General features: G+C 45.5%; 1 long non-coding RNA gene across 1 annotated transcript; it reads right to left on the bottom strand.

Moving 5' to 3' along the window:
- Window positions 1–461: 461 nt before the first annotated feature.
- On the bottom strand, window positions 462–18,035 carry LOC120102882 (uncharacterized). The gene is made up of 3 exons (XR_005504779.2): window positions 17,706–18,035; window positions 6,566–7,053; window positions 462–1,545 (listed from the first exon to the last, which is right to left on the bottom strand). It is a non-coding gene; the product is annotated as an uncharacterized LOC120102882 (long non-coding RNA).
- Window positions 18,036–19,440: the final 1,405 nt, after the last annotated feature.

Raw genomic sequence — 19,440 nt, 5'->3', positions numbered from 1 at the left:
AGGTTCCAAACCTCAGAATAGATACCACCGTTAGGTTTTGTCCCTTGTCATGGAATGGCTGGGCCTCAGCTGTAGCCAGCTATAATCCAATGCTTAACCATGTGGAGGCTTGGATGTCAGCCTCGGCTGTTTTGTAACCCTGAAGTCTTGAGTATTCTCATCTGCAAAATGACTACACGTCCCTGACAATTGCATGAATGAAAAATTGTCAATGTGGAGGAAAAGATTCACCTGCCACTACCATGGAGGAAGCACACAGCCCGTTATGTTACTGAAAGTATCTTTATGAATAGGCATACAATCACTGCTGACATTTGAGGTTCTGTCAGGACTACAATCAACCTCCTTTTCATTCTTGCCACAAACTCACAAAGTCCTCAGGCCCTGTGCTGAGTTCCAACCCACACAGTTCTTCTTTCTGAGTCCCAGGGTTGAGAAATAAAGAACTGTCAAAGAAAAAGTCAAATTGTTTTTTATTACATTTTTTTTGTGGACTTGAGGGGAGGAGCCTTATGCAAGCTAAGTAAGTGCTCTAATACTGAGCTACATCCTCAGCCTCCCTGCCCCAAGTACATGGGTTTTGATCAAAGAGAAATGTTAAAATGCAAAACACTTTGCAGAACACACTGGTCTTTGTGCAGGGACTTCCTAAAAGTCTGAGGCCTTGCCTTCTCAAAGTTCTGGCCCTTGTCTACCACGAGACTATTTCCAGGCAGACACCCTGATGCTCCAGCCAGTCACTGAGAAGTTAGCACCGAAGGCTCTGCCAGGTACAGACGTGTCCAAGGCTGTGCCATGCGTGTCTTTCCTGCTTCACTGGCTTGCAGGGAAGGTGGAGCTGATTTTGGACTGCAGCCAGGGTTCTGAAGAAGCCATGATTGTTCTCAGAACAGGACTGTGAGTCTCTCTTACTACAGTGAATTCCTGCTCCCTTGGTGCAGGAAAAAAGCTTTTAGGTAAACTCGGCATCGCCGATCATCCTCCTTCACGGAGCTATCCTGCTCTCCTATAGCAGAGGCAAAGTTTCACCTAAAGCTTTCACAGTGCAGAAATAAGATACTGAGCTCCTGCTAGAAGCACCCAGAGAAGATGCCACTCAGCTCCTGATGGGAACTGAGGACACTCTCCTAGCGCTCAGTAGACTATCCGGTACCCTGACAACACGTAGCTAGTAAGGTTCCTGGGAACACAGATGAGGGAAGCATGTGTGATCCGTCCAATTTACCAACTCCTTTAATTCTCATACTTAAGCCTGATAGCGAGGTGTCATTGCTTCACTGTATAGCTAAATCGAGGCTCAGAAAAGAGCTTGCCCCTAGTTCCAGAGATGGATAGTGACAAAGATGGGAATGGGACCATATCTGTCTGACTCTAGAGGCTCTTTCCCATGGCATTTCTTGGTCTTTCAGGAAAGGAGAACGCAGGGCTTCAAGCTGACAAGTCTTCAGCTTCTAGACCTCATCCACAATGTATGGACCAACACTAGCAGGTATGCCGAGAGAGGCTGAGACTAGGACATGGGCAACATTCTGAGTAGGAAGACAACTGGAAAGGGGCAAGTGGGTTGAGAACAGGAAATAGCACACACACACACACACACACACACACACACACACACACACACACACACACACATACACACACACATACACACACAGCAGAGGAGGAGATGCAGAGGACACAGTGTTATGTGGTCATGAGCCTAGCGTGTAAGGCTTTGCTAACCCTCTCATCTCCTTCAAAGTCAGGAAGACCACAGAGAAAAGACACTGAGATCCAGACCCATGTGGAGTAAGGACTAATCAGAATACCGAAGCACCCACCTCCACATCACTGCTGGATCTGTGGTCATGTTACCATACTTAGACCTTGCAACAATGCCAAGAGGTAAGAGTCAGGATTCCTGATTTACAGATGAGAAAATCAAGACGCCAATCAGAGGCTGTGACCACATAGTAGTAAGTGCTCAAGCTTCAAACAAAATGTCCCAGTGACAGTCCCATGTTCAAAATGAGCACCAGAGAATATAGTTGCTAGACAAGTTATACAAATGAGACAACAGGAGCTTCAATGTAGAGGCAGAAGCAGCAAAACACTGAAGGATGCTTGGCCCCCACCGTCCACGTGATTTAATCACATGGTGCCAAGTGTGCCCAGAGTTTTCCCTTTCTTCATAAGTCAGATGAGTCTATTTTTGAGTAGAGAACCTGATTTTGAGATGTTGGTGTTGTTTTCAATGTTCAGATACTTGATTGACTAAGTGAAGTCTAAAGGACAGGCACGGCCTACAGGTCAATGTTTTTGTCCCCAGTGGACCGTGATATGGCAGAGAACACCCTGCCTCATGGGGTGCCCAATGTGTGCTGCACAGCAAATCCAAAGTGATGGTGAGAGGGCATTGGAGGGGCCGTGGGGCTGGACCTTGAAGACTGACTCTAAGGTTCCTCCTGATTCTGAGGCTGCATTAGTTCATGGACTGGTGCAGCAGAGGTGGGAGAATGTGTTATCAAGATGCTCTGAGCAAAGACTCACAGCCAGAATTCAGCTTTGCCCCCTCATTCACTGACTACCCTGAATTCTTCATGGAAACTTTCTCTTGGGCTTCTGGGATGGCTCTCCCATAAATCTCAGACCTGATAATTTTTTGGCAATGGTCCCAAAGCAAAGCCTCATGTTCTCAGCCTGCTTTTACACCAACTCTGCTCCTAACCCATATATCTTCTCAAACTCCTATCCCAGAACTTTCACCTAACCCGTAGTCTTAGTCACCCAATCCCAACCAGAAGACACTTGCTGGCCACATGTCTTTTCTTCTATATCTAGTGTATATAACCCCCTGTATATCTGGTTCTCAAATATTCTTTAAACCCTCTCTTGATCTATTTTCTGGTGCAAGACAGAATGCCTGAGTCTCAGAGGTTTACAAAAGACATTCATCTAGTTCAGTTTCTTGAGCTTTGGAACTCCAAGATCAGGTCACGTCATCTGGTAAGGGCTTTCTGCTGCATGGAAGCAGTGGATGCAGAAAGGAGTTACTGGGGAAAGAGCGCTGACTGTCATAGCTAGCCATCCTCTTTCTCTGGAGAAAGGTGAGGCTCCCTTCTTGATGATTAAAAAAATGGCCCTAACAGCTCCAGTACTAACACACTGAGTAACTAAAACTGCACCCCAAAAGCTTTAGAGAAACACATTCAAAAGGTAGTATTATTGCTACTGTCTACAGAGGTCCACACTGGGCATTCACGCACCACCATGAGCATGAGAATTGTGGGAATGCTGAGGCCAAACGATTGTCGTTTTTGTTGGCAGGGAAGGGGGCAAGGGGAGACTTGGTGATAAAATGTAGGTAGTTCTAGCTACCTGATCTCTCCTATGCTTATCTCTTTTGTCCTGTGAACAACTCATCCTATTAATTCCATATCCTTGAAGGGTATATCCTGTCATGGCTGGAAGCATTGAAGAGGGAACCCTAGAGACTGGTATTAAAAAGAGAGCCATGATAGTCTCTCTGTCTCTGTCTCTCTGTCTCTCTGTCTCTCTGTCTCTGTCTCTCTGTCTCTGTCTCTCTGTCTCTGTCTCTGTCTCTGTGTGTGTGTGTGTGTGTGTGTGTGTGTGTGTGTATGTGTTCTCACTTTCTCATTTACAGACACACTTCTAAATTGGTAGCTGGCTTTGCCTCTGCTGTGGCAGGCAACCCTGAACCTGCTGCCACGGCTTTGGGATGGAGTACAAATATCCCCATCCAGTTGCTTCAGAGAAAACAAGAGCCAACCGCTTGCCCTAGGCATCTAGCCAGGTTCCTTTCAATCCAGGATGGGCACATGGGGACTGATCAGCAATCTCTCCTTTCCTTCTGCAAACACCCCCATGGCCAGCTGCAGGGCAGGTCCATAAGATGAGTTGGTCCCTGAGCGGATGCTCAGCTCTACACCTCAGGGCCTGGCCCAGGGCCACTCTCCTCAGGCCAACACCAGCTAGTCATCTGGAAAGGATTCCAGTCATCCACTGGACAGAGAGGGGAATCACTAAGAAAGGGTAGGATGCTGACTTCTCACCCTACAGGCCTCAGGAAAGTCACCTTGAACTGCTGTAACTATATACACACACTTCTCACCAAGTTGTCTATGTAGTTGATTGTGCTTTTCCTTAAGGGATTCTGTTTTATAAAACCAATCGTGATCTGTTTGTGGGATAATACTCTGAATGAACTCTCCACAAAGACATGCAAGTTAGTCTTCTAGTCAATTCCACAGCTCAAATATCTAGCCCCTAATATGTGAGGGAGGAGAGAGATGCTCTTTAGGGGGGAGGGGTCTAATTTGTACTTCTGCATCGAGGTGGCCCTTTCCCTCCAAATCTACCTCAGATTGGTGGTGGCCTTAAAGTGGTTTTTTTAAATGACTTTAGTAGCTACCACGGTAATGATTATTAGCACAGGGCCACTTCATGTCCAGAAGAGCAGTACGGCCCTGTGCTGCTATTTACATTCCCAACTAATCTATGTCATTACTATGCCTCAGGATTTCGCAGTCTCAGCCCTGGGGACATACGAGGCAAGGACTGGCAGGGACACTCTGTTGTACTCATCAGCAACTCTGATCGATTTCCCGCTATGTGGCCTTCTCAAAGTTGTGACAACCAAATAATTCTTGCAGGCATTACTAAGTGTTCCCTGGGCTCAACGTTGCTTCATTTTAAATGTCTCTAATTCCAAATACTAGGAAACTGGGGCAGTTCAGTTAAGCCAAGCAAGTTGCCCACTGTTGTACATGTAGTAACTCCTCCCAAGCCTGCCTGGTTCTGTTGATTTTACCAGACCATCTTCCTGTTGCAAGATAGGACTAGCTAACCAGGGACCTCTGATAGGAAGCACCAAAGGCTCTCCCTGGTCCTGCTATATCACAATTCGAACACCCTAAGATCCGTGGCATGCAAGCACAGCCTCCCCAGCAGCCTGGCTGAGCAAAAGGCCAAGCAGCTTGGAAAACAGTTACTCACGCTCTGGCCAGGACTGGAAACATCATCAGTGATAAATCATATCTCTTAATTATCTGCGATCCTGAGGCCAGCCAAGATTTCCCTCTGGTGACAAATATTTGCTACAAGACACACACCCCAATTCCCCCCCAGAGGAGAAGCAGTGCAAAGAGAGGTCTGAGCTGGCTTCCTGTCAGCCCTGCTGTCCACCCAACCCTCAGGAGCTGGGTCCCTGCCTGGGCATGTCTCTTTTTGAAATTCCCAGCTTTCTGTCGGTATTGTGTGTTCTCAGACAGTTCCCAGATCAGAGATTCATTCACTTACGTCTGTCAGGGAGGAAACAGAAAATGGAAGGGCACAGAGTCTAGGTTCACGCCAACGTGGGTCTGTGACAGGAAAGGCATCTCCTCTTGGTCAGAGCCTTTCTCAGTGTAAAGCTGCTTCCATACATGTCAGCCCCCACGCCTGCTAGTCTTTCTAGGGCTCTCTTGAGTCTTATTACCATTCACTCCTCCCAGTAGCCACAGTCATACTGAACCTATTGATAAGTTTTTAAACATGATTACATATATTACTGCTTTCCTCTCTTCGTTGACCAGAAACACCTTTTCACAATCTGAAATCTACTCTAAATAAATTCCCTCAGTCCCAACCCAGATCAAGTTTATTACCCTTTCTTCTGATCCCTCTGCAGCTTGCACAGACAGTTTAACCTAATGTCCACTGACTTGCAGCAGATATTCAAATTATTTTTTCCCCAGGGTCTTCTTTCTCACAAAGCTTGGTTTTCATTGGCCTAACAATGTGCTTGGGTGTTCCTCTCAGAAGGAACTACAAAGAGCTTTCTGGTGTTCAGAGGCCCTAATTACACACCATTCATGGGACTGTTCAAGAAGTCCCATCATTAGGGGTTGGGGATTTAGCTCAGTGGTAGAGCGCTTGCCTAGCAAGCGCAAGGCCCTGGGTTCGATCCCCAGCTCCGGAAAAAAAAAAAAAGAAGTCCCATCATTTTGTATGAGAACAACTGAATTCCCATTACAATTGGATGTCTCTGACAAGGAGCTAGGCTAATTGAAAGTACTTAGCCATGCTTTGTCCCTCTCTTCTTCATGTCAAAATGTTGAAGGATCTGTTATATACTTCTGTGGATCAACCTCCTGAGAGAAATCCCCAGCTACCCTGAGACCTGCCACAAAATTAACTGGGACTCAGGTGTAGCTATAGCTGTCAAAGTCATGGTGAGGGAGGGCTGAGCAGGTTTTAAAGAACAATCTGTCTGTATTGGGAACCAAGGAGACTGTTCAGTGAGCAAAGCATTTGCCCTAGTGGTGTACATGGGAGTCCAGCACTGGGACAGCAGAGATATGCAGATCACTGAAGCTTAGTGGCCAGCCAGGCTGACCTAATTGTGAGCCCTGGGTCCCAGTAAGAGATCATGTCTCAAAAAAACAAAAACAAAAACAATGTGTGTAGTTTGAAAAGAATGACACCAAGGCTGACCTCTGCCCTCCATATTCACAAATACACACACACACACACACACACACACACACACAAGAGCTCACGTGACCACACACACAAACCCTACCTTGCATACCCCAAGCTGGCTTTCTGCCCTTCAAAACTATCCCGAATGTGTCTGTTCCAATGTGTCCTTGAACTTACATGGCCGGTAAGGCCAGGCACAGATGGCCTATTGCAGAAGCTAGGTTTGTTACGTTTCTTAATACATTCCTCAGAAGCAGATGTGGGGGTATCACAGAAGGGTACCACTGTGCCTTTATGTCTTCAACACCGTGAATTAATGAAACAGTGTACACATCACTCCAGAACAACCATTTGGAGGTGGCTTCTGGACTTCCCAGGCTCTCATAGCATCAAAATTCCAGGGTCTTTTCACTGATGGATGGAGATAAAGTAAAAGGATGAAGCTGCTTTGGTAGCTTGGGGCAGGTGGTGGCAGGTAAGGGATGGCCAAGTGTTTCTTGGTGATTCCATAGATGATTTCAGCCAGAGGAAGGGGACGATCGCAGCCTGGTCTCTAGAGCTCTTGTGAGATTCATGTTGACAGTCATCCTGGGAGGGCAGAGGTGAGAGTCATTGCCTATGATACCAAAAGCATTATTGAAACCCTAATGCTGAGCTGTGGGAAATGGAGAGGAGGGGGCAAGGTTGGAAAGTTTGAAGTCAAAAACTCAACAGACCTAGTGAAGTATTCAAGAAATAGAGAGAGAGTCATCAAGATGAGTGTCCTGGCACATATGGCCAGATGGGTAGCGCCCATTAGCTATGACAAGGACTAAAGCAGAAAGGGGCATTCTCTGGAAACAGGAGGTGGGAGTACTAGGTGACTGATGGGTTTTCAGAGAAGAGGCCCTAGGCAGCTTCTGTGTGACTGTGGATAGTGAACCAAAGTTTAGGGCCAATGTGGGGGCCAGAAATGCAACAAAGGACTGGTAACCCTAATATAAAGAATGCACCTGACCAGAGGGAGTGTAGAAAGAGATCAGAGGAGCCTCAGAGGCCCTGGGAAGGGGAGAGGAAAAGAATTGTGCAAAGCATGTCAGACATTAACAAGGGATGAAGAAAGGGAGGGGGACTGTGACAGGGTCCTTCTGAGACTGTGAGAATTGCCTAGCACAACCCCTGGTACACAATGTCCTGACTGTAATAGTCTTCACACCAGGATACGTGACATTCCCAGATCCCCAATGGTTGCTTCAAACTGCAGGGTGGGGCCTATGCCTAATATATTTTAATTATACATATACTCATATACATATATACATGCACACATGTATACACATGCACATACACATACATATATATGGAGATACATGACAAACTTTAGCTTACAAAGTAGTCATATTAACAACAGCTAATAAAATGAACAAACATATCAATAAATATAATCGAAGTTAAGTAAGACCTAAGAATGATAGCTTGACCTCCTGAACTTTCTATTTAATGTTTTTGGACATCGATTGAGTAAAGATAATTGAAAGTATCCAAAACAAAACCACGGGTGATGGGTGTTACTCCTACTTCAACACATACAATTTTATTTTCCTTAAGTTTTTATTTTTTCGGTGTTGGGTCTTGAACCTAGGCCTTGTGCATGCTAGGCAGGTGCTCTATCACTGAGCTATATCCCCAGGGCTCCCATCCTTTTCGGGGCAGGGTCCTGCTATAAGGCCTAGGCTTGTCTTGAACGCTCAGTGCTCCCAGTTCAGCCCTCTAAGTGTTCAGATTGCAGGTGTTCACCACCAAGCCTAGCTCCGTGGTTGACACTTTTTCACCAAACCAGAAATAATTCAAACAGTAAGAGAGAGCTCTCCCTCGTCTGCATTCTTCTTTCTTTAGATAGTCTATTTACTGGCATTCTCATCTTCCAGATGAGGGAGTTAAGCAGAAAGGCCAGTTAGAGTGACTCATACTCTAGCTTATGCATGGAGACACAGAGCACAGGACAGCAATCCAGAGTCCACTCCACATAAATGACACTTGAGTACCTTCCAAGCCCCACCTCCCTGCTTTCCCCCTGCTGGTGCTGCCTCTGTAGGTGCCAACTGGCCCTCCAGGGGCATCCAAGGTGGCTGGCTCCTTTGACCCAGCGCATCTTGATTTCGGGTCATGTCAAAAGGCTCCTGGCTGCTAAGCTATGATTGCAAAACTACTTCTGATGATTTAACTGTAAATGAATCTGAAACATACGGACTGAATTTCTCTTGAACTGCACACCAAAATTTTCATCTGATTAGAAATTTTGAGAGTCTGTGTTGAAAAATCACAAGGAAAAAAATGAAGAAGAAGAAGAAGGAGGAGGAGGAGGAAGAGGAGGAGGAGGAGGAGGAGGAGGAGGAGAAGAAGGAAGAAGAAGAAGAAGAAGAAGAAGAAGAAGAAGAAGAAGAAGAAGAAGAAGAAGAAGAAGAAGAAGAAGAAGAAAGTGGTAATTCAGTGGAGGTCAAAGGAGCATGAAAAGAGAGCAGCTGGTTTAGAAAGAGCACTCTTGATGCCTCCCAGTCCAGGGTTAGGGAGCACTCCCTCAGGGGGCTCAACAGCTCCCAGTCCAGGGTTAGGGAGCACTCCCTCAGGGGGCTCAACACCTCCCAGTCCAGGGTTAGGGAGCACTCCCTCAGGGGACTCAACACCTCCCAGTCCAGGGTTAGGGAGCACTCCCTCATGGGGTTCAATCCCTCCCAGTCCAGGGTTAGGGAGCACTCTCTCATGGGGTTCAATCCCTCCCAGTCCAGGGTTAGGGAGTGCTTCCTCAGGTCTGTAAATGTTTTCCATATCTCACCAGGGGCCCAGTTCTGCTAGGACTGACAGGTAGGTCTACCTGTCCCAGAAGTCTCAAAAATGGATGCTAACTGAAGAGAAAACCTTTAATCATACAGTCCTTCATGTACCTACATACAAAGTGTATGTGCAAGGTGTGTATATGTCAGAACTTGTGTTTTCTTCATCAGAAATATAAGTCTATATCCTAATTACAAATACAGTGATACAGAGATACACTTAAGTGACAAAAATACAGAGCATCACTACATCACTACTCTCTCAGGAAAGGGCATAGATAGATAGATAGATAGATAGATAGATAGATAGATAGATAGATAGATAGATAGATAGATAGATACAGACAGACAGACAGACAGACAGACAGACAGACAGACGGATGGATATGTGTGTGTGTAGATGTGATAGATTTTAAATTATACAACTATATGTTATGTTTATTTTATAGAAATAATGAAATTTCCATATATGCTATGTATTCTACATACCCATATTCCCAAACTGGTTGTGTTGTCTTTTGGTTTTTTTAGATAGTGTTTCATGTAACCCAGGCTGGCCTCAAACTCACTCTGTAGTCAAGGAGGACATTGAACTTGTAATCGCCCTGCCTCTACTTCTTGAGCACTAGGATTCCTGGCATGTGCCACGGCACCCAGCTTATGTCCTTCCAGAACTCAAACTTAGCTCTTTGTACATGCACCACCAACACCCCACCAACTGAGCTAACACAAGCTCACTGTCTGTTAACAGAAAATGAAATAAAAATTTTTAATATCTGCAATATGAAAGTACATTAGTCTTAGAGAAAACACAAAAAGAATGGAAGTTTGTAGGAGATCAGTGGGGGCTGAGTAAAGCTGGCCTAGCTTCAAAACTCTAATCTTAAGAGGAGGCTGAGGGTAGCTATTTAGATTTGATTGGGACTGTACTTCTTATGGCCCAGAGCCAATCTATCACAGAGGATAAGAACCCTCAGCATGTCTAAGCTGAATAGTCAGAGGAAATCTGTCACCATGAAGAGCACACAGGTCATTGGCACCTTCACAGCTGGCACCTGTGAGCGAATCTTCTTAAAACACCCATTTCGTGTACCTTTGTTTACCCCAGACTTCTTCCAGTGAACCTGAAGAGTCCTTCAACCAAATAAACACAAAGGTCACTTTTGCCAGAGAAATGTCACCATCTCAGAAACTTTGACTACAAGCTGGGGACAGTGGTGTAAACATTAATCCCAGCACGCGAGAGGTGGAACTAGGAGCTCAGAGTCATTCTGATACATGGTGAACGTCAAAGGTAGCCTGGGCTATGAGAACATGTCTCAAAAAATTAATCAAAATAACTAATCCCTTAAAAAAATAAAAAGGAACGCCTTGCTGAGATCAATTATGAAGGTCTGAGAGCCTCAACTGGTGAGCCTGGTGGTAGCGGTAGTAACGGTGGTGGTTTTATTTTCTGTGTTCCTCTTTCCTCCCTAGCACATTCTACAATCCGTATCTGTTTTCTTTTCTTTCCTCTCCCAACCCCTTGGTGCTATTAGGAAATAGTTTTGGGAAACACTTGCTCAAAACACAGCAGCAGAAAATGGGTGAGCAGCCAATGCCTTTAAGAAAAAGCATTTGGCAGCTCTGAAACCAATGACCACACTGGTACAGCCTGCGTTGGTCAGGGCTGCAGATGTCAGAGCCATGCATTCAGACACACGCACAGCCACAGCCTCTATGCCAGTTCCCCCACCTCACCTAACACTGTCAAACTCTTATGTGGAGATGATGGAAACGTCACTCAGCCACCGCCTTTTTCTCCAAGTGCAGGTGGGGCCCTGTAGGCCACCATCCAGTTGTTAGTAACTGTGGAAATCCCTTGACTGGGTCTACATACACTGGACTCTTCCCTGCGTGTCACAAATGTCTGTCTTTCTAAGCCCTGCCAGTAAAAGGAACGAAGAATCCTTGCCAAGCCTGCGAGGGCATGGCTGTCGACTCTGCCAGGAATCTGCCAGTTCTTCTGGCTCAAGGCAACAGTTAACCCTTGACAAGGTTCAGGAAGTGAGCAAATCCATTGCCAGGGACAAGCACTGACTCGGGAGTTAGCATCAATTCAAACTTCAGCCCTAAAGCAGAAGGGGCCATGGGCAAGTGTTGAACTTTGGCTGTGGCTACTCACCTGAAAGGCGGATTCGATAATAATTAGAACTATCTTAGAAATACAGTATCAGGACAAGATGTGCTAAACAAGACAAGGATTTAGCACAGTGCTTAATGCACAGTGGATTCTCAATAAATGGTAGCTATCGTTGTTGCTTTGTTGTTAAATCTAACTCACTAAAATAAACTAGAAAAGCAGCGGCATTCCATTTTTTCCTGTTGATACTACAGAAATGTACTAACTATGTATACATGTGCATATGCAGACCTACACACACAAATACATTCATACATACACACACATGCACATATACACATACACATAAATACCATTTGAACACATTCGCCATAGAGACCCCAGCCTAAGCCATTCTATACTGGTTTCCTTTGCTTACTATGTCTTCTTGACTCAGTTTTAACATTGAGCTAGCATTTGAATTTGAATGGGGACAAAAGGCCCAGGCACCCACAGTCTTCACAGGACTTCAGTGGCCACCTGTCCTCAGCAAAGTGGGCATGGGTTAGTTCTGATTTCAGGACCCTGGTAAGGATCTATGGAAGGATGGCCATTGTTGAAGATATGCTTGAAGACAGATGAACAAATGACCAGTGGGTTATCAGTCAAAGACTTTCTAGGAGGAAATAATACTGCCCTGGGAACTGCTCCCTGGATGACACTGTCCCTCTAGACCCAAGCAGAGGTAGGCTATCCAACCGGAAGCACACAGTCACTCCATCTTCAGCATGGACTTGTGTGAGTGCTGAAATCTGAGCACTCCTGAATCCAAAGTGTGTTCAGCTATAGGTCAACATGTACAATGTCACAATGGCCAGCCTTGAGGTGATAAAAAAAAACAAAATTCAGTGTCTGATGGAACCAGGCCAGCATGAAAGCCACACATGAATGACCCAGAGAAAACAGCCCCTTTGACTAGTTTTAGAATCCACCTCCCTACCTTACAACAAAAGGGTGGTGGGACCCAAAGAGAAAGGACCTAAAACAGAAAAGAAAAGGAGTCCCATAATTCATATGCTGATCTAAATCCTCTATGTACGGTCTCAGAAGGTTGATAATATTACCTTCATTGTCTATCTGGAGATGTCAAAGCTCAGAGAAGGCCAGCAAGTTCCCCAGGACACTGGTATAGCCACTCTGTTTCGAGAATGGGAGCCAGGCATAACCTCACACGCTCATAATGTCAGCACATGGAGACAGAGGCAAAAGGGTTGCCAAATTTTCGAGACTAGTCCAGTCTACAAAGTAAGTTCCAGGCCTGCCGGGGCTACACAGGAACACCATCAAAGAAAAAAAAAGCCAAGGATGAGAGTTGAACCAAAGTTTGCTGATGTGCAAAACTATGCTCTCGCCTTTGAACCATGCTATCTCTCTCTGGCACGCTCTGATGAAATAATCCAGCAGCCCCACTTCTCATCCAAGATTTGGATGAAATCAGAAGTGGCTTATTTCACTATCAATTGGCAGCAGTCCTTCAGAGACATTGAGGTCCCTGAAATGAAAATCTCATCCATGGATTAACCAGAAAGATCTTGCTTCCTTGAACACGGCATCTCACAGCCAACAGCTCAAAGCATGGGCATGGGCAGAGCCCTGTTCAAGTAGAGGGCTCTAAGAATTGATTGGTTGTGGTCTCTCTAGCAAACAACACCAGCAGATGCTGTGAATTAGAGGTTTTCAAGGGCCCCACAACTGCTCTTATTTGCTTTTAGGTTTTGTGATAAAGACCATGACCAAAGCAACATCACCATGGGTTTCTTTCACCTTATACTTCTGTGGTAGATAGGTACCTGGATGCTGGGACATGTTGCTTACTGGATTGCTTTCTGCTAGCCTTTTAAAAGACCCTGCACAGGCCCACCTGCCTAGGGATGGTGCCGTTCACAACAGACTTGGCCCTTCTACACCAATCACTAGTCAAGATAATTCCTAAAAATGGAAAGCCCCTGAGTCTGATATTGAAAAAGAAAACACAGTTCAAGCTTCTTATAGCAGATTGAACTAGCTTGGACCTTCAGGTGTACCTACCTTATGTTTACATATACAAAATGGGAACAGCACCAACGTACTTTAGAAATTGTAGTCAGCGTTAAAGAAGATATTGATACTACACACGCACTGTGGAGTCTGGCGCCTCATAAATGTCAGGACATTACAAATCAGCATAGCAATGGAGATTCAGCATGTCCAACAAAAACGTCCTGATCCAAGCAGGCTGTGTTGATTTGAGTGAGATGTGTCTCTCGCAGTTTCGGGAATCTGAACATTTGGCCCCCAGTTAGTCTTAGCCACACTGTGTGAAGAGGTGAGGACGCCTTGCTGAAGGAAGTGTGACACGGGTGGTGGCTGAGAGACATTCTAGCCTTGCTCCACTTCCAGTTGACTCTCTCTCTCTCTCTGCTTCATGCCTAGAGTTAAGGGTCTGATCATGTCTCAGCCTCCTGCCCCACTGCCGTGCTTGCTTCCATGCCTCCTTGCCATAAAGGACTCTTACCCATCTGGAGCCATAAACCCAAGTGAACTCCTTCCACTATAAGTTGCCTGACCATGGTGTTTTATCACAGCAATATAAAAGTACATCCATGAATACAGTTTGGTACCCCTGACCCTGAATTGTCCCATCCATACACCCCCTTTGGAGTTTCTGGCTATACCTTCACCCACAGATACTGCTAGCCTTCTATGGGAATCAGGTAGCTGCCCCTGTGGAATCCTGCCTCACACTTTCTCAGGACACTTCAGAGATGGGCGTGGGTCTTTTTTGCTCAAACAATCTCCTATTGCCTCTTCAATCTATGGACCTACTACTTGGGCCAACATCTCTTGCATTTATGAGACTCATTCCATGTCAAAAATAACAATGTAGACATCCCTACACCTGCCACATGCATCTTTACTAGCAATATTGACTACTGTACACTGGCTTTAAAATTTAAGTTGAATGCATAGAGTAATTTTGTGTGTGCGTGTGTGTGTGTGTGTGTGTGTGTGTGTGTGTGTGTGTGTGTGTGTGTGTGTAGGCTGAAGGAAAATGTCCAGTATCTTCATGGATCACCCTCTATCTTATTATTCAGTGAGGGGTGTCTCTCACTGAAGCTCACCAATTAACTAAAGTAGCTGGAGAGCAAGTCCTCCTGAAAACATCTCCCCAGCTCTGAGATTACAGATGAATTCTCTGTACACACACTCTTTATCCCCCTCCCATACACTAAACACTACTACATGGGATGCTAAATTAGGTCCTCATGACTACAGAACCTTCCCTTTACCATCTCCCAAACCAGCCCTGAGAAAACTTTAAGTCAGAGGACCTTACACAGAGAGGTTCAGAATCTTCTCTCCTTCTGGAGAACGAGCAGCTCTGTCAAAGTTGGAGTTAGAGCTGCTGGCTGTTGCTGCTTCCTTTCTTTAGAACTCAACCACCAATCAACATTACACGTGCTCCCTCTGGGCTTTTTGCTGTTTTTCTCTAAATAAACCCTCAAGACATGGTTTTCTCAACACTTCCCTAAGCTACAATCATGAGCCTTCTCAGGTCAGAGACCCAGAATCATAGAATATAGGCAAATAAAAGATAAAAAGGGGAATGGATACAGAAAATGTGGTACATCTACACAATGGAATATTACTCAGCTATCAAAAACAACGAGTTTATGAAATTCGTAGGCAAATGGTTGGAACTGGAAAATATCATCCTGAGTGAGCTAACCCACTCACAGAAAGACATACATGGTATGCACTCATTGATAAGTGGCTATTAGCCCAAATGCTTGAATTACCCTAGATCCCTAGAACAAAGGAAACTCAAGACGGATGATCAAAATGTGAATGCTTCACTCCTTCTTTAAATGAGGAAAAAGAATACCCTTGGCAGGGAAGGGAGAGGCAAAGATTAAAACAGAGACTGAAGGAACACCCATTCAGAGCCTGCCCCACAGGTGGCCCATACATATACAGCCACCCAATTAGACAAGATGGATGAAGCAAAGAAGTGCAGACCGACAGGAGCCGGATGTAGATCGCTCCTGAGAGACACAGCCAGAATACAGCAAATACAGAGGCGAATGCCAGCAGCAAACCACTGAACTGAGAATAGGTCCCCCGTTGAAGGAATCAGAGAAAGAACTGGAAGAGCTTGAAGGTGCTCGAGACCCCAAAAGTACAACAATGTCAAGCAACCAGAGCTTCCAGGGACTAAGCCACTACCTAAAGACTATACATGGACTGACCCTGGACTCTGTCCCCATAGGTAGCAATGAATATCCTAGTAAGAGCACCAGTGGAAGGGGAAGCCCTGGGTCCTGCTAAGACTGAACCCCCAGTGAACTAGACTATGCGGGGAGGGTGGCAATGGGGGGAGGTTTGGGAGGGGAACACCCACAAGGAAGGGGAGGGGGGAGGGTGATGTCTGTCCGGAAACCGGGAAAGGGAATAACACTTGAAATGTATATAAGAAATACTCAAGATAATAAAAAAAAAATAAAATAAAATAAAAAAAATAAAAAATAAAAAAAAAAGATAAAAAGGGGAACAAGACTTAGGGAGATTCAAGCAAAGCAATAGTTTTAAGTCATCACGTCCTGGGAGCACTAGGCAGGATTGAGTGATGGGTGCAGTAGTGTGTATCTGGGCATCTTCCGTCTCACAAAGTCCATCCTCTGAAGAGAGAGAATGAAAAATGTGGCGGAAAGAAAGGGAGAGAGAAGAGAGAGAGGAAAGAGGAGAAGAGGGAGAAAGAAGACGGGGAGAGCGAAAGAGAGAGAGGCAGTGAAAACCCACCAGCCTGCCTAATGATGAAGTTCTGATCTTCCAAGGGTGTTCCACAAGCCACTGAACAACGCTGTGAAGCCCGTACTACACTGAGGCTACAGGGCATGCATGCCCTGAGAGTGCTAGGGTAAGGCCTGGTGCCAGTCAGCAGAGATATTTACATTACAGATCACCCCCACCCCCGTGACCCCATTGAAATATACAAGAATCCAGAGTGAGTAACAAGAATAGCCTGTGCTGTGCGTAGACAGATTGAAGCTTCAGGAATTAGATAGGTTGTCCAAATTCTTAAAGCCTGAGAGAGGCAGGACACTCTTTAGGGAACTCAGACTGTCATTTCCATGAGTTAAAGAGCCCATGCCTCCACTGGGCCTGAAACCCCAGAGACTCTGACCAGGCTGACAACAGGAACCATTGGACATTCATCTTGTGGGGAACACCCAAGGGGAGATGCTGGACCCCAGCCTCCAGTGAGACTTCGAGACAAAACTGGAGCTGCAGGTCTGGAGGTCATCTCTTCACCTTATGCCCTATCTGTGTACTGTGGGAAAAGTTATTTAACTTCCCTCTGCCTCTGTTTTCTCTTTACAACTTCCCTGTGGCATAAAGGAGTGTTGACAAAGCGTGAGGTAAAGGGCCTGTTAGATATGTGACATGTGACACTGTGTCAGGCTAGGCCACATTTGTTCTCAACCTTGCTAATCCTCCTAATTTTAGTATGCTCTATAGAGACTAGGCCTCAGCTTCCAGTCAGCCTGGGAGAGAGGCTGAACCTGGCACAAGATTCCTCTCATGTAGCTGGGGCTCTCCTCTGACAACACCCCCCAGTTTCAGTACATGGTCCTGAGGTACCAGGTCTTGTGGGCAGATCCAAGACCGGACACACCTCATTACTTATACTGAGACAACATATGATTCTGCCTATTGCTTTTTTGCTATTACAGCCCAGAACTAACTTAGCCCACAGGTTTCATAGTGTATTCTGGTATCTTCAAACACAAGCCACTAGAAGCACAGTGGGAGACAGTGGTGACAGTGGGTTGGGGGAAGAGCTTCTTAGGTAAGACTGACACATGGCATCCTCAGGTCACACAACTAAAAGCTCACTGGGAAACAGCTCGAGAACGGTGAGAGTGATAACAGCAGCAGCAACTGCAAGAGTGAAAAAAGCACACTGTGGAGAAGGCAGTAAAACCCAGACCTAAGCTGTATGCTGGGAACTGGGAACCACAGAAATTTGAGGCTATGGAAGACCCCCTCTGCACATCTTCTGCTGTGCTGTAAGGGCTTAAAGTTTAGAGCATGGTTTTAGATGCATAATTCATGTGTGCCTAAGGCAACTCTTCCATGTACTAGCTGGGTGACCTTGAGCAGACAATCCCTGACTTTATAGGCTGTCAGCCAATTAATCTAAATTAAACTCTTGGCAACGTTGAGTGAGTTAAACATAAACGACGACAGTTGTTGCACTCTGGAGAGGGCTTCGGATACGAACTAACCTTCGGATTTCCCAACCTCAGCTACCAGAGCTCCCTGCCTCGATTTCCCTATCTTCTCATGGTTTCTCCACACTCTTCCTCTCAACTTGCCCCAGGACTTCTCTGCTCATTGTCCTCCAATGTTCATAGAAGATTCTAGGTTTTCACAAGCCTATGTGCCTCCTATGGTCTCAAGCAGGGAACACTACACTTCCCAAGGAACTCTAGTTCATCTTTTCAAACCACTCCCCTGTCTTTTGACTCCTCCAAATGGTCAGAAGCTTCTTAGCAGCAGTTAGAATCACCATCCTAGAACCCCAGCACATACTGGCCACAGTCTTAGCTCTTTCTAGCTGGTTCTTCCTCTAGAATCTTGCAGACAATGATGTGGAATTTTGAATCATCAAAGGCAACATGATATCTGGCAAACAGCCTAGTATTCTCTATTGTTGAATGAATGAATGAATGAATGAATGAATGAATGAATGAATTTCTGCTTGTCTTCCCTCTACACTCAGCAATATTTCTGACTCTACAAGGTCTTTTGACTCTACCTGAAGCCAGAGTACAGGGCTTGGCTTTCTAAGGACTGTTCTGTAGTTGGCTCTGGCAATTAGAATGAATTTCCATTATTCGTGTCCATTAAAAATGGCCTGTATAAGAGAGAGGACTTCCAAAACGTTTATATGTGACAGTGTGTATCTCATTTCTTTGTGGTTAGGAAGCAAGATGGGTTGTTTACTAAGAAGTCAGAGATAGCTTTCAACTTCTAAAGAGCTCCAAAAGCAAGACTTTCTAGTTTTCAAAGCCTGCGTCCCCCACCCCCTCCCTACCTTCCAACCCCATTCCCACACACAGTGCTGTGGCTACTGCCTCCAGTCCATGACCCAGCATCGCAGCTGCGAACCTTTCATGGTCTCTCCAAATAGCTGTTTTACCATCCCAGAGGGATAGCAAAGCCAGGGATTTGTATTCGGTGCTTCACAGATGAGAGTTTTGGAGCCTTCAGTCCAGCTTGATAGATCATCTCATCGCCAGCATGGAGCAGGGGTTTATGTGCACACCGGCAATAGGTCCAAAGCAGGAGCCCTTGCCACATGTGGGCTGTGCTGTGCATATAATGTCACACAGAAGAAAGAGAAAACAGACATCCCTAGCTCTTGGAAATGCTTGCCTAGAGAACAGACAAGCGTGTAAACCTGTGCCTACCTACCCCAGTCCCGCCGCCCTCTGCTACTTTCTTTGTAACCTCTAGAGAATTTGATGAGCTCTATTTCCTAAGGTTTTGGAGGCTTAAGATCTTTTTTTTCCTCCTTTTTAGTTTGTGAGACAGGGTCTTTTTATATACTGTAAGACAGCTTGGACCTTGCGCTCCTCCCATCTCAGCCTCCCAAGTACTAGGATTCCAGGCATGTACCTGTTACAGTTTTAAGCCTCAAACATTTTTTATTATGTATCCCACACCATTCTCAAAGTTCCTGAAAAGACACTGGACTACAAGATTCTTTTCATGGATGAGGAAACTCACTAGTCAGAGATAAATGATAAATTTTAGTCCAAGGCCTCAGGCAGGCTGGAGGATGAGGGAGTCTAAGATACTGAGGGAAGAGAGGGCTTGTGGATAAAAAGACATCATCTTCCTTTCTCTCTAGCTCATCTTATCTGTCCATAGTCCTGCAGTCTAGCTTGCTGTCTGAAGAAAATGGAGAAAACCTTCCAATTGCTAGCCCCAACTAGATCACATATATTGGTTGTT

Source organism: Rattus norvegicus, chromosome 5 (genome assembly GCF_036323735.1).
Source record: "Rattus norvegicus strain BN/NHsdMcwi chromosome 5, GRCr8, whole genome shotgun sequence".
NCBI classification, from domain to species: Eukaryota; Metazoa; Chordata; class Mammalia; order Rodentia; family Muridae; genus Rattus; species Rattus norvegicus.
Note: the sequence above shows the minus strand (reverse complement) of the source record. Positions and strands in the feature narration are given on the sequence as shown.